General features: G+C 43.4%; 1 non-coding gene across 1 annotated transcript; it reads right to left on the bottom strand.

The window, feature by feature from the left end:
* Positions 1 to 12643: 12643 nt before the first annotated feature.
* Positions 12644 to 12718, bottom strand: Trnas-cga. Its single transcript has one exon. It is a non-coding gene; the product is annotated as a tRNA-Ser (tRNA).
* Between the last annotated feature and the right edge of the window lie 3186 nt (positions 12719 to 15904).

The raw sequence follows: 15904 nt of genomic DNA, 5'->3' as shown, positions 1-15904 counted from the left end.
TATTTTTAAGTAACAGACAGGGGTGGAACAAAAATGTTGTGTACGTTACGCGGCCCTTTGTGTATCTTCACTCAGTTTGTAGAAGGTTCACTTCTGCTTTTAGGGGAATTTAGTAATTCGCTTATCACTTGCGCAGAGCGATCAAAATGAGGTAACGCCCAACAGGTATGCAACATACCTAACGCACAGGTAATACGATTACTATCTTAACTGACCAAGGTCACTAGAAAACTACCGTAGTCTACTTATGACAGTCGACGGTATCCTGCAGTAGTCTTACATCTCTGTCTCTGGCCAGTGATTCAGGGTAACACACAGTGTTGCGGGGAGTCCATTACTTGCTCTCGGATGGCAGATGCAGATGTGAAGGCGTTAGACTTGTAGTTTGCATAGTAAGGCGATCCTCTCTTGTGTTGGTCAGATGTGATCGACCAGAACCTTGACGACTAGTGTGTCTGCTCTCACTTTCACGCGACGTGAAACATTGGGCTAGCGTCACATCCGAATGATCCACTAATCTGAACATTGCACGATTCAACCGATCGGCCAAACGGAGATCCACAATGACGCCGCTTTCAAAATGTCACAGTTGCTGATAACGACGTCTCACTCAATTACACGACAACCCCGTGCCCTTTACAGTAACCGCTCAACACCCGACTCTGTTTACTTGCCTTAATGCGCTCTCAGGCCTAATAACAACACTAAACACGTACAGCACTCTGCTCTCTGGTGGCCGTTGTACCTATCGCAGACAATTGCAACTGTAATGAACTTATTTGGGCTTCGATAAAGTATACATGTATGATGTTACTTTGTCCTCTGATCATATTTGTTGGGTGCTTCGCTTTTTGTGTCAGTCAGTGTACATACCCTCACTCATATTTTCCCTCCAAATGTAGATCTTATTCCAGACGCTTATTCGAGTTGTACTCCCTATTTTCTGCATAGTATGTCGACTAATGACGCAGTCTTCCTCACGTTCTGTGAGTTCCAAACACCCCAAAGAACACCGTTAATCAGTCATGCCGAGAAAACGTGACAGATTATAAATCGATGTTTTTTGTATTATAAGAAAGTAATATCTGATCAGGCTTTTAAGCTAGCGCAATGCCGACCAGTTGCCTTGTCATCCCCTGCCACATGGCATTTGAATGCGGTATGGGAACTCAAGAAGAAAGTGCTCGGATTAGAAAGGTGTAAATAATGTTGCGTTTCACCCGTTCTGTTCTGTCGATACGCTTAAGAACCAAAGGTAGAAGTAAAAGAATGTTTCACAAGTGGGACTCAAATTCAGCGTGAAAGTATATCAGTGATAACATTCGCTGATGCTTTTGCAGGGTCTTTTTAAGGAAATAATAGTCTAACAAGCACAGTCACTGGTACGTGAAAGGAGGCCATTCTTGGCCAAAAGAAGTCACCAGTAATACGAAGAAGAAATTTCTGAGAACAAACATTTCGAGCACGGCATTGAAAGGCAGCGATTCATGAACTGTGGGAAATCTGGAAAAGAAGAGAATCTAGGGATTTGTCACGTACTGGTATAGAAGGATGTAGAAAACTGGGTATACTAATAAGAAATAAGGAGGTTCTACACAGAATCAGAGAGGAGAAGAGCAGTCAGTTTAGGTCACAACAAATATTTATTTCAAACAGGAAGGAAGTCAGCAGTAGATCATTATACTTTATAGCAGATCTAGATTTTAGCTACAGTGTCTCTATCATCAGTGCATGTAAAGTAAGTCGTATGGTCTCAACAGGCTTGTTAATGCACATGTTATAACACGACATTAGCATGTACGTAGCTTAAATCAAATTAGTTTACTCGCACTGATGATAACTACACTGTAGGTCAAATCTAGATCTGCAATAAAATCCAAATTGAATCACGACTGATTGCTGACTTCCTCTTTTGTTAGGATTTCGTCAATATTCCTGTGCTGTGCTGTATGGAATGCTGTGTGGAAGGCAACCTGACAAAATATGTTTTTATTCTGCTACCCAGTTTCAGCGAAAAATTACCATTTTTAGAATAATAATTCAGACATTACTAAATGGGTCAAGCTATTCACCATACTAACTAACACAAGCAACATAAAAAATAAAACATATGTTTACCTTTGGTTCTCCAGTTTGCCCTTTGAAACAGAAATGAGCATGTTCAGAGACGGAATGGGCAACTCAGCAGAACTCTTCTAAGTATATTAGAATTTTGTGGCGCGTTTGGTTGAAACGGTATTATAGAGGACGTGCCAAGTGAATCGCAAGCAACTGTGATTATTCTATCAATTCAACAGCAGTACTCAGTAGTACTGTCTATTTGGTTTTCTTTTAATCGTAAAAGGAAGCCGATGACCTATGTATGTGAGTACTCGTATAAGTTCGAAATATTATCAACTCCCTGTTCACCATAAGATCCGTAAGCCTGTAACAGGGATTCTCAATCAATTGCTCGCAAATGGTAAATGAATTTTATACCAATTATCACAATTTTTGACATTAGTGGCGCGATACACAAGCTAATCACATTCTCCCAGTAAACCACACAAAGGAGATTGTACTGAGATCAGGATAGTGTGATAGGAGAAAGCAAATCCTGTAAATGCATTATTACTGTCCTCATAAAATGTGTTTCACTACTCAATCTAAGTATGCACCATGGAGTTAACATACAATCTTTGCAAGCCTGCACTGCAAAATCATAACTCTGTCAGAAAATCACCACAATATGAAATTAGGATTGCCCTGACACCCGAATAATCCTCTCTTCAGCAGAAAAATGTTATGGACTTGAAAATAATTTTGTTAACTTGATACCACTGAATTCTAAACTGGCGTTAAAATTCGCTTATGCAGGGTGTCTGCAAAGTAACTAGGTACTGAAGAAAAGGTGAATAAAGTCTCCATTTAGTATCATACATACATCATTATATAATGATGTGGATGAATACTTTTATATTCGATGTAGACCTTTGGCGTCGACCACTCATCCCAAATGGCCCGGCTACGGAATCCACAATCCTCTGGAGAAAGTCGCGTGGGATATTGTTGATCAAGTCCCGAATTCCTGCTTTCATACCTTCCAGTGCATGCGGTTTCATCGGGTACACCTCACCATTCTTCCCGCTCCATAGAAGGAGGCACATGGTGTCAGGTCTGGACTTCTTGCGCGGCACTCATGAGGTCAGCCTCTCCCCAGCCAACTTCTCATCCAACCGCGCACGCTTGACATTTGTAAAGGTGAAATGGTGTGCCATCTTGCGTAAAAATAATATCTCCGATGTCATCCCATGCAGACACTGTGGACGAAACATAGTTTTCAACTATCCACAGATAATGTTCTGCGTTCATTGTGTCATGCAAGTTAAATGGCTGTTAACATTGTAGCACTCATTCCACATCACATGGTCATTTCATGTCGCGACTGCATTTTCTCCACCGTAACACCAGGATCTTGTTCCGCCCAATAATGGCAATAATGTCGATTGATATAATCTCACATATAGAATACGGTCGCGTCACTCCAGAGGTTGATATTATACATTTGAGGCCAACATCGACTCCCTGTACTCCATTCTGCCATCACAGACTTCGGGTGTAAGCTGTTGCATGTGATGAGGTTTCAGTGTTCGATAATTCACTTCCTTAATCAAGATCTGACATACAGTGTACCTTGTGAGTTCACTTGGGGTTCTGCCTGGACTTAGATTCTGAAGGGCTGTGTACAAACCTTTCCTACAGAGTCACCACTTTATCATCAGATCGAGACGTAGTTGGACGACCAGTTTTTCTTGCATCTTTTACCACGCTCGTGGTCATTAACTTTTAGTGACAATTCTTTGTTGTCTCTGTACGAGTTGTGACAGTGACTACAATCACAGTACGCCACCATCTCTGCACTAGGAAGACGGAATTCCACACTTCTTTACGTCAACAATCATGGCTCGCTGTTGAACACTTGGGCGATCGGCCATCATTTCAGTTTTTGTGTGCAGCTCCTCTCATGGCAACTGTCTGTGTTGCATAAAACGTCAAACCAATTGCTTACTAAGGAGAAAAAAGAGGAAGGGAGTGGCAAGAGAGATGGAACGAATGCCGGGCGTGAGGTGGAGCGCAAGTGTGGCCCTGCAGCCAGATGTCTGCAGCCACAGCGTTGCCAGTACGCCAATACGACCACGGAGCCAGCTGGCACATGCCCGCGCCATGACTGCACAAATCCAAACATATTTTCGGACTACAAGTACGCAGTTTCTACCCAGATATTTCTGCACCCACAATATTCGTAAGTTTCCCCCTAAATTTGCAGTGTTTACATTATTTCTTTTTTGTGGTTGGGATTGGGGGGAGGGGATGTTCAGGAATAAGAATCGCCGTAAGTGTTTACTGGCCGTAGAAAATCCAGTTTTTACAAGATTACGTTAAGTGTCTGGTTGGGAGAACTGTGCAGCATCTTATGGTGCTTATTTTAATTTGAAAAAAGTCTTCAAGTAAGCTTTGTACTTTTAAGTTCATCCTCCAAATCCCACACTTTAGGCACTTTAGTAAACAGGAAATAGTTTGATGAAAGATACTGTCAAACACGTGAAGGCAGTTGCTAGTAATGTTTTCAACGATGACCGTGGAAAGCCGGCCGAAGTGGCCGTGCGGTTAAAGGCGCTGCAGTCTGGAACCGCAAGACCGCTACGGTCGGAGGTTCGAATCCTGCCTCGGGCATGGATGTTTGTGATGTCCTTAGTTAGTTACGTTTAACTAGCTCTAAGTTCTAGGGGACTAATGACCTCAGCAGTTGAGTCCCATAGTGCTCAGAGCCATTTGAACCATTTTTTTGACCGTGGAAAAACTTTCTTTCTGGCGTCTATTTGCAGTTTTATGATCTGTAAAAGAGGTATCAGTTGTTTATGGAGGTTCAGCAAGGATCAAATGAGGTGTGTGGCGCAATGCTAAGTCGACATGTATCTTAGAGGATGACAGTTCAGATTCCCGTGCTGTCATCCACATTTAGGAATTTCGTAGTTTTCCTAAATTCCTTGACTCAACTATGAAAACTGATAAGCAGATACTTTTAAAAAAGTAACGACCGATTTCCTACCACGTCTATCCTACACCAAACAGGTCCTCCATTTCTAATAGCCTCGACTGTGCCACTGCTGCTGCGAGAGTCGCCAGCTCCGTGCACTAATTTCGCTCCCTGTCTACCCTAAATCACCTGCAAATACAATTATGTATTCCTCCCACTGTATACCCACAAGAAGTAAAATTTCGTTACTTGCTATCCTCTCTGGTGTTGTGATTTTAATGACCAGGAGTATACAGTATCATTTAAAGCATCTGCAAACTTGTGTCAAAATTTTCGAAACAAAAAATTACGTTTCCAAAAACTGTGTACACAAATAAATTCAGTACGACGAACTACCGGGTGGCTGTAATTAAAGTGTCATTATTCACGGAGGTCATCGTGGGCTGTAATTATCGTATGGCAGCGAAAATTGATAGATATGCTGAAACGTTAATGCGGAACCGATTCACGCTGGAAAAGAATTAGTTCCAGTTTTGGCCACCAGGTGCAGATCTGGCGCCATAACCTGTTTATATGACGGTATGACATCTACACTGTCATTTGGAAAGCCATAATGTGAGAGAACAATACTGCTATAGAGGAGGGCGAGATCGTGCGCTGTTTGTGAAAATATTTTCTGTGAACAGCAGCAGTTATATTGTTGCATTGTGAAAGTATCGCCGACTGAAACGTCTGAGAGGCTTGATGTCATAAAATAGTTTAAAGAAGATGATAATGAAATTAGAAAAGGCGGATGATCTACGTGTGACACATGGAACAAGAAGGCGCCCTATCGTGGTGGAAGTTATTGACAAAGTTGCCTGTGCTCTGGATAGTGCTAGTGCTAGTGCAGTGCCACGAGAATTTTGCATCCCATGGTCAACAGTACGGAAAGTTTTGTGGTCTGTTTTACACAGGTAACCGAGAAAGACCCAGAAAGTGCAGCACCTGAAACCTCATATCTGCAGCAATGTTCTAAACTTGCTCTGCGGTTTATGGCACGGATCGAAGTTGACGACACGTGGCCGGACAATATTTTGTGGAGTGACAAGGCACATTTTACACTAGAGGGTACACAGCCGCTTGCTGAGTGCGATGAGCCTTTCCAATCCCCTTATGTGACTGTGTGGTGTGGATTTACAAACACATTTATTTCGGTCAGCTTTTCTTTAAATAATAAATAAACAATAATAAAATAATAATTCTTTAAATAATTAAGCCTCTCGGATGTACCGTGACCACCATGTACAGCATGTGATTGTTGCTTTGGAAGACCGTTACTTTGTGGGTATCACTGTTCTCATGCAAGATGGGATAACATCTCATGTTGCTCGTCCAGTTGAAGATCTGCGTAATGCAAGCTTCCACAAACGTGTCATTTCCGCAGGATATCCAGATACATATCCTGATGATCACCTGGTACAAATTCACGTGACTTCTGGATCAGTTCACATCTAGAAGAAAGCATTCACTGGTGACATTTTCAGTCTCAACCTGATCTGAAGACCAGTACACAGGAACACGGTACTCATGTTCCACCGGCACTGCTACGAACAGTTGTCGATCACGCCTTTTTAGGGATGCAGCATCTCGTCGACGTCTCCGGTGCGCGTACCATACAAATTGTGTTAGCGGGCATTAATAATAAAATTAATATCATTCCTGTCTCACTTGCATGATTTCTACCCACATACACTTCCTGTATATAAAAACCAATATTCCTGACTGACAGAAACCCCATAGCCCAGCCCAAACCGATATGGATAGAAATTTGAAGAATATGTGGATCCAGTATTGTAGGCATACTGTAGGCTTCGTTTAAGAAGCGATTTTTGGAACTTACAACCCTAAGGGGGTGAGAGAGAGGATTTTTTTTTTTTTTTGACAAATGTCATATTGAGGCAATTTGGAAGCTGGCCTCTAGTCGTCAAGTTTCAACATTATTAGAAATTTATCACAGTGGGTAAAGCTTTTTCTGAAAATATCTCATTATTGAAGAACTACTAAAGTATTTTTAAAGCTACGTCTATGAACATTAGCATTTGATTTCTGGGTTACAAATAAAAAAAGGCGAGTGTCAGTGTTTTTGGAACAGGGTTGAAATAGGGGATGAGATTTTAGATGAAAACCTTTTATTGTAAAAGCATTTTTAAAGCTAACTCTGTGAAAATTTAAATTTGACTCCTCGGTTGGAAATTCAACCCATATGGGTGTGGAACAGAGAAAGTTTTTGTGGAAATATTTAATTTAGCGAGCATTTTTTAGGTAAATCAATGAAAATTTGTATTTGGCTTCTCTGTTAGAAGAAAAACATATGCCTTTCACTATTTCTGTTAATTCCGTCCATAAGCGGTGAAATAGAGGGTGAAATGTGTCATGAAAATATTTCACTGCAAAAACATTTTTAAAGCCAAACCTTTGAAAATTGGTGTTTAGCTTCTCCGTTAGAAATTAAAAAAATACGTATTTCAGTGTGTCTGAAAATTCAACTCTTAAGGGATTACAATAGGCGATGAAATTTTTTGAGAAAATTGGTCGATACATTAAAAAAGTTTTAAAGCCCAATTTAGAAAAATTAACATTTCATTTCTCGGTTAGATATAAAGAAATATTTGTTAGAGGATGAAAGTTGCTATGGAAATTTCTCCAAAAGAAAGGAAAAGACACGATTAACAAAATCTTTAGACTGCAACTACCCTAATCGCTTTTGGTTAGAAGTATTTTCGGGAAAGACCATGCTTATATGGCCTTACTTATAAGGCATTAATTGGCGTGAAAAGCTTGGAAAATGTTGTCATTTGTCAACAACAGAAAAATTCGATTAAATAAAAACAAAAAGACCTCTGTAGACCTTACAGTCTACGCAAGTGAAGCAGCAGGCGCTAAGCTAGTCCATTACATTTGGGAATATTTCGATACATCTTCCTTGGATTCAGATCTCCAGATGTGCACCTGGTGGCCAAAACTGTAATTAACTATTTTCCAGCGTATCGTATTGGAATATCTAAAAAGTTTCGCTGTCATATGATAATTACAGTCCACACTCTGTGAGAAGCTACACTTAAATTATAAGCACCCAGTACTAAATTATCCATAGAATTTTTCACCATGCAGGACTGAGCTGATGATTTATGGTAAATTTTGCGTTTCGTATACTTTCTATAACAGCTTCAGAATATTTGGTGAACAGTTCCTCAAGACGCATTACACAACGGCACAATCTCAAATGTCCTATATTTTGTAATGAAGATAGTATAAATACAATACACAGTACCGTGCTGCCAATATGTAACCTGTGCGTCTTTCTCGGCACCTTCGCAGCTGTCGTCTCATCGTTTCCACATTCCACTCTATCGCTCTCAAGTGAATCGCTCACACATCCAACTGCAATCAATCATTGCTTAAGGCCGACGCTCTCATTATCCCGGTAACCCTCCATGGCGGCCTTGTATAATGGCTTCCACTGTGCTCGCCTCCGTAACTGACATCGACCGCTGCCGCTGAAAGCATCTTCCAGGGCTCTACCGTGTGGAGATGGGCAGAGCTTCAGTTTTTAAAAGGCAAATGCAGTCGCCAAGAGCTTGGCCACGTTCCAGATACAATGCTTCATGATCGATAGGCCGTCTCTCCACTGAAGTCCTGACAGAACACTTTCGAAAACAGCCATATGCTTACCTTCTACTGACATGGTACGCTGAAGTAATGCTCCAATTCACCTTGAAGTAGAAAAATATATTCCTTCCTCATAACTGTTTCTTTTCTTTAGTGAGAAGAAAATATCACAATGGTTCTGCAAAATGTCGTTACCTCGTTATTATTGCAAAAATAATCATGTTTATTGTTATTTCTATTGTTCGCAGACTGAAATATTGTGTGGTAGATGGGACTTGAACCCGGAACCTGTGCCTTTCGCGAACATCTTCTTCAACCATACAGGCACCCTGTCCTGGCAACTCTATTTTCGCCACTACCTATCTCCTACTCTCCGATATCCATAGAAATTCTCCTGTATGTATTGTGGGTCACCGTTCCTGGAAGAAAAAATACTGCCGAGAAATTGGCTTAGCCATAGCCTAGGGTATCGTTTCCAGAATGAGTTTTCACTCTGCGGCGGAATGTGCGCTGGTCTGAAAACACCGGTCAGATTAAAACAGTAAGCCGGACCTAGAAACTACCCTCTAGATTCTGGCTTTCTGGCTACGTCATATTTCCGCAAAATCCTTTCACCCAGGAGCGCTAGTCCTACAAGATAAGCAAGTGAACTTCTACGAAGTCTGGAAAGTAAGAAAAAGGTACTTTCAAAATTAAAGCTGTTACGGTGTGTAGTAAATCGTGTCTACGTAAATCAATCGGTAAATCATTCGCCCGCAAAAGGCGAGCGTTTCGGTTTCGAATCCCGATCCGGCACATGTTGAATAGTTTCACCACCTGGTTAACCATAGAAAACTAGAAAATCTTTTCTGAAGAAGGAAACTAACCATGAATCGCTTTTACGAACTAGCAGTATCATACGAGCTAATCTTTATAAATTTCAAGAAATATAACCATTGGTACAGAGGTGCACTAAACGGAGCATGTGATATGCCCAGGCGTCTGGAATTATATTACCTTGTGGAACAAATTAGGATTATGTAATTTACTAATCCATTTCAAAACGATTTGAAAATGGCTTTTGTGCCTAAATCATTATCATAATGAAACTTCCTGGCAGATTAAAACTGTGTGCCGGACCGAGACTCGAACTCGGGACCTTTGCCTTTCGCGGGCAAGTGCGCTATCATAATCTCATTGTCATCTTCAAGATATAGGCCTTTTGGCCAGCCTCACCTAGAACTGTTCACATCATCTCTTTAAGGGACATCCATGCTTTCTCTTTCCTGTTATATAACTTTGCAGCTTTAGTTATCTTATTATTAGACATACTTTGGGCATGGTGAAATACGGGCGTTTCTTTTATGGTCCAGCAATGAATATACCTAAACCGATTATGTAATAAAACTAAATGTGGTATTCCTACAGTCATTCGGCAGATATATCACCGTTTCATTATTAAAGTGCGACAGTGGCGTCAGCCAAACTTAAAATATTTCAAGATTTGTAGATCATGAGGAATAAGAGAAAGTGGAAAACCGTATATTGAAGAGGTATGGAGACGCAGGGCGTTGATTGAATTTACCCAACACCTGCAGATTTCTTTATTCGCTAGCCTTGTGCTTCGTGCGGGGTGAACTGTTGGTCGGTTGTGAAACTCGGATCTAATCAGTTATATCTGGTAAGTTCCGACTGGGACACGGAATATTATTCGAGTTTCGGCATTAGCCTTAAAAGCTAGGATAGCTTCGCGAAAAAGAGGGAGTCGGTGGTTTACTAATCTCTAAACTCCGTCCAAGCAAGCCTTGGAAGGCCCAACGGCACCGACCGGCCGCCGTGGCATCCTCAGCCCACAGCCGTCACCGTATGTTGATATGGGGAGGCATGTGGCCAGCACACCGCTCTCCAGGCCACATGTCAGTTTGTGACACCGAGTCGGAGGTTTAGCCAATGAAAATTTGTTGCTTCGACAACACTGTCCCATAGTTTTCCCCCGCAACAAAGAACTGCTACTGGGTTGGATATTATGTGTTTTACTTGGCGTGTTCAACATAATGAATGATGATTTTTATGAAATACACAAGTTACTTGGAGCAGACTATTTGTAATCTGGTCTTCACTGGTCTCCAGGGCTGAGTTCGAAGTGCGAGCTATCACTGAGGACAGTTCTACGCCTGTTAGTGAGATTCCACGCCGAAGGAGCACCTGAAGACTCCCCGGACAGCGACGGGATACCAGTCTGACTTTCGCCCACCATACGGCCCGACAACCAAGAGTGATGGTCTTTGGTGCCGTTTCTTCTCATATGAAAACTCCATTGGTAGTCATTCACGCCACCCTTACAGCACAGCGGTACGCCGACGATATTCTACACCCTGTTTTGTTGCCCTTCATGGCAAGCCGTCCGGGGCTTACATTTCAGTGAGATAATGCCCGAACGCACACAACGAGAGTTTCTACTGCATGCTAAACCCAAACTAGGACAGCAACGTCACCGGATCTCTTCCCAACTGACCACGTTTGGAACATCACGGGCAGGCTCTTCCAAATATCTCGGGATTTTGACGATACAACCCGCCAATAGGACTGACTTTGGCACGATATCCTTCAGGAGGACATTCAACAAGCCTGTCAACCGATGCCAAGCAGAATAGTTGCTTGCATAAGGACCAGAGGTGAACCATTGCATTGCTGATCTAGTCAATTTGTGAAGCTCCTTCTCTTGAATAGATCATCCAGTTTTCTGATATTGTAACCATTTATTTTTCTGTGCGCGTACATCACATCTAACGATTTCTGAACCACTCGCGTTGTGTCCTCCATTTTTCTTGTATGTTTCTTTTTTAATGTAGCAGGTCTATGTACACCGATAACCCAAAACATGGCCACCTGTTTAATAGCGTGTTATTCCATTTTTCAAACACAGTAGTTCTGCAACAGAGATTCTGCTCTGCTCTGCTGCACTCTACAACTAATCGACAGTAATAGTACGTAGCAACAGATGTCTACGCACAGGTCAAGCAACAGTTCCCTCAAATTACCATGATGATGATTTAGGGCGCGCAGCTGGCGCTCAATATGTATTCCACTAGGTGTAGATCAGGCAAATTTGCTAGCCAAGACATTAATGAAGGTTCACTAGAATTCCCCTCAAACCACTGTAGTACGACTCTGACCTCGCAACGCGGACAGCCGTTATCCTGCTGGAAGATGTCATGAAGATACTCCGAGAATGAAGTGATGCAGGTGGTCCGCAATAATGTTCACATAGTTCACTGCCGTCATTATGCCTTCGATTATCACCACAGATACCATCGAAGTCCAACTAAGTGTACCCCACAGCATATCTCTGCCTTCACCAGCCTGCATCTGTGGCGCGGTGTAGCCTTTCACCTGGCTGACGGCGTGTAACGACCCAACCACCGACCTGGAGTAACAACAAATGCGACAGGCGACACGTTTCGGTTGATCCACGATGAAAATTCATTGATACCGTGCCTACTGCAGTCATAACTGACGATGTCGTTGGGTCAACATAGGAACAGGTAGGGGTCGTGTAATGTGGAACTCCATGTTCAACTATGGCCTTGCTTCCAAACACTTGTGCCTGCACCCGCATTGTACTCTGTCATCAGATCTGCCATAGATCGCTCCCTATCCTGGATGACACAATGGGGAATCCTCCGACCACCTCCTTATGTGGTGAAATTTGGTCGTCCAATGTCATACGGGCTACTCGTTATTTTACCATATTTCAACCACTTTTGATAGGTGCTCACGACAGCAGGACGCCAGCAGGCGACCAGCTTCGCCATTTCAGAGATTCTTATTTCCAGCCACAACGCCACAACAATGTTCCCTTTGTCAAAACCACTTATATCAGTGGATTTCCACATGTACTTCCCGTATCTGCGTTACATGTACATTCTTGAACGAGATTTTCACTCTGCAGAGGGGTGTGCGGTGATACGAAACTTCCTGGCAGATTAAAACTATATGCCGGACCGAGACTCGAACTCGGGACCTTTGCCTTTCGCGGGCAAGTGCTCTACCAACTGAGCTACCCAAGCAAGGTAGTTCTGCAAGGTTCGCAGGAGAGCTTTTGTGAAGTTTGCAAAGTAGGAGACGAGGTACTGGCGGAAGTAAAGCTGTGAGGACGGGGCGTGAGTCGTGCTTGGGTAGCTCAGTTGGTAGAGCATTTGCCCGCGAAAGGCAAAGGTCCCGAGTACGAGTCTCGGTCTGGCACACAGTTTTAATCTACCAGAAAGTTTCATATACATTCTTTCCTTACTGCCTAGTATGCAGTGGTCATAATGTTTTGGCTCATGAGAGAATTTGAATGGGACAGTGAATAACTGACGAAGTGTAGTGTGTGGTGAATATATAAATATCACATGAGCTCTTAGAGGGGCAGATAAGTTCGCAGTTGGAATGAATTGGCTTAGAATACCAGTTCTTGCTTCTGCATTACAACGAACGAAACCATCCGTAAATCTTGGTGGGAATTAGGAACACGAGTTCTTTTTAATTTATTTCCTTACTATAACCAGCACAAGACTACACTGTATCTGTGAGTTATATCCGTATTGGATATTCCGAGACCCACGCAGTCGATTTTTACTGGGTATGAGGGAGTGGGAGGTATTCTGACCATTCCTCTCACAACAGAGCCGTTCTGAATCGCTGTGCCCGGAATATGAACGTAAAACACCGAATCTGATTGCGAGTATCGCACTGGGTAAAGTTTCGTAGCAAACGTGCTTTGCCCGTAGTTCTTCCGTACCTGTAGAAAGGATCAGATCTCGTTCGTGGCCTTTCTCTGGTAAGCACGAGTGGCGAGTGGTGTAAGCGCTCGCAACCCCACTGTTGGTTGCGGGCGTTGTTAAGACTTGCGCGGCCTGCAGGGGCGATACGTCAGCGCGGCTGGAGGCGGCCGTGGCCGCGGATCCGGTAGCCAATTAGGCGGCCACGCGCCATCCATCACGGGGGCGGAGGGGGCGGTCGGGGGCGAGGAAGGCCCCCGGGGGCCGCCGGGCCTCGCCGTCGTCGCAGGCTCCCGGGAAACCGAGCCGCAGCGCCGCGTAGACAAACTGCACGCTCGCTTGGCTGTTACCTCCCTCGTACCACGCGCCTCTCTGCTGACAATTGGCGGCGAGTAATTGGACCAATTGCGGTTATAGCTAGTTCTCAGCCTTTATACTACCCAAGTCTGCAGTTTCATGAAAACTCAACTGCGCAGTGGAACGGCATAGTCCACGGCAGTGATTAAAGCCATGGGGCACCTCCCAACATCGTAGTGCAAGAGCTCGACGTAGCATGGACTCATTAAGTCGTTGAAATGAAATGATTTTGTGGCATTGTTGGCCTTGAGACCCCAAACGGGTTGCATGTCTTATTTCACGTGACGCCACTTTGTTGTTGTTGTTGTTGTTGATAATGATGATGATGATGATGAAAGGATGAAGACAACACTCAGTCGACGAGCGGAGAAAATCTCCAGTCCGGCCGTGTAGGCAAACACGTTTCCGCTCAGCTAAGCGGGCGGACAAGTCCCCTGCAGAAACAGCGAGCCTTGCTGCCTCTTTAACCTGTGCAACATTTTATGCACGAACTGATCTTCGATTACGTCCCGTAAATGTTCGATGGGATCCAATCCGGGAAATATCATTCCCTCTAAATGTCCAGAATGTTCTTCAAACCTACACGACATCGTTGTTTGGGACCATGAAGTCCTGGAATGTGTCTGGAAATGGTCTCCTAGTAGCCGAACATAATCATTGCCAGCCAATGATATGTTTAATTGGACGAGAAGACTCATGTAAACATAACTCATACCATTATGGAGCCACCACTATCTTGCTCAGTGCCTTGGTGATAATTTGGTTCATGGCATCGTGGAGCCTGCTCCGCACTTGAACCTTACCATCAGCTCTTACCAACTGAAATCGGTACTCAGTTGACCAGACCACGGTCTTCCAGCCGTCTAGGATCCAACCGATATGGTCACGAGCCCAGAGCCGCTACAGGCGATATCGTGCTGTTAGCAAAGGCGCTCGCATCAGTCGTCTGCAGCCGAAACCCATTAACGCCAAATTTTTCCGCACTGTCCTAACGAATACGATCGTTGTACCTCCTACATCGAATTCTGCAGCTATTTCACGCAATGTTGCTTGCCTGTTATCATTGAGAAGTCTAAACAAACGCCAAACGCCGCTGCTCTGTGTTGTTAATGATGATGATGATAATGATTATGATTGGTTTATGGGGCGCTCAACTGCGCGGTTATCAGCACCCGTACAAATTCCCAACCTTTGCTCAGTCCAGTCTCGCCACTTTCATGAGTGATGATGAAATGATGAGGACAACACAAACATTCACTCATCTCGAGGCAGGTGAAAATCCCTGACCCCGCCAGGAATCGAACCCGGAACCCCGCGCTCGGGAAGCGAGAACTCGACCGCGAGACCACTGTGTTGTTAAGTGAAGGCCATCGGCCACTGCGTTCTTCGTGGTGAAAAGTAATGCCTGCAATACTGTATCCGCGACATAATCTTGACACTGTGGATCTCGGAACAGTGAATTCCATAACTACTTCCGAAACAGAATGACCCATGCGTCTAGATCCAACAAGTACTTCACGTTCAAAGTCTGTTAATTCCCGTCGTGAGGCTAGAAACACATCGGAAACCTTTTCACATGGATCACCTGAGTACAAATGAGAGCTTCACCAATAATCAGCCCTTCTACACCTTGCGCACCCGATACTACCGCCGTTTGCATATGTCAGTATCACTGTCCCATTACTTCAGTCACATCAGTGTGTACTTTCAGTGAGGTAGTGTAACACCTATATTCGATCTATTTTGTATCAGTATCGATATTTCTAAGTCAATTTGTAGTGTTGCTTATGTAGAATGTTGTAGCTATCACCGAAATTCTTTGACTATGAATACACATTTCAGTTATGTGAAGTTTTAAATGATTTTGTTTAAATTATGCTTGTGAATTTAAGTAACTAGTGGAATGATTGTTATGTAATGTATTGTAAATAGTTAGGAGACGTAGTGTTGAATGTAAAAGATGTGAGGACCCCCTCAGCTAAGGAAGAAGCCTGGCGGAATGGAAAAGGTGTGGTTGGCGCACACGTGACAACTCGTTCTTTGTCAGGGGTAAAGAGTCTGGGCTGAGCAGTGCTGTGGTTAACGCCTCGCCAGCAATAGCGGATCATTGTGGCTCATATTCTTGGAGTTTTGAGGC

Source organism: Schistocerca piceifrons, chromosome 2, assembly GCF_021461385.2.
Source record: "Schistocerca piceifrons isolate TAMUIC-IGC-003096 chromosome 2, iqSchPice1.1, whole genome shotgun sequence".
Taxonomy (NCBI): domain Eukaryota; kingdom Metazoa; phylum Arthropoda; class Insecta; order Orthoptera; family Acrididae; genus Schistocerca; species Schistocerca piceifrons.
The sequence above is the reverse complement of the archived record's forward strand: the minus strand, read 5'-3'. Positions and strand labels throughout refer to the sequence as shown.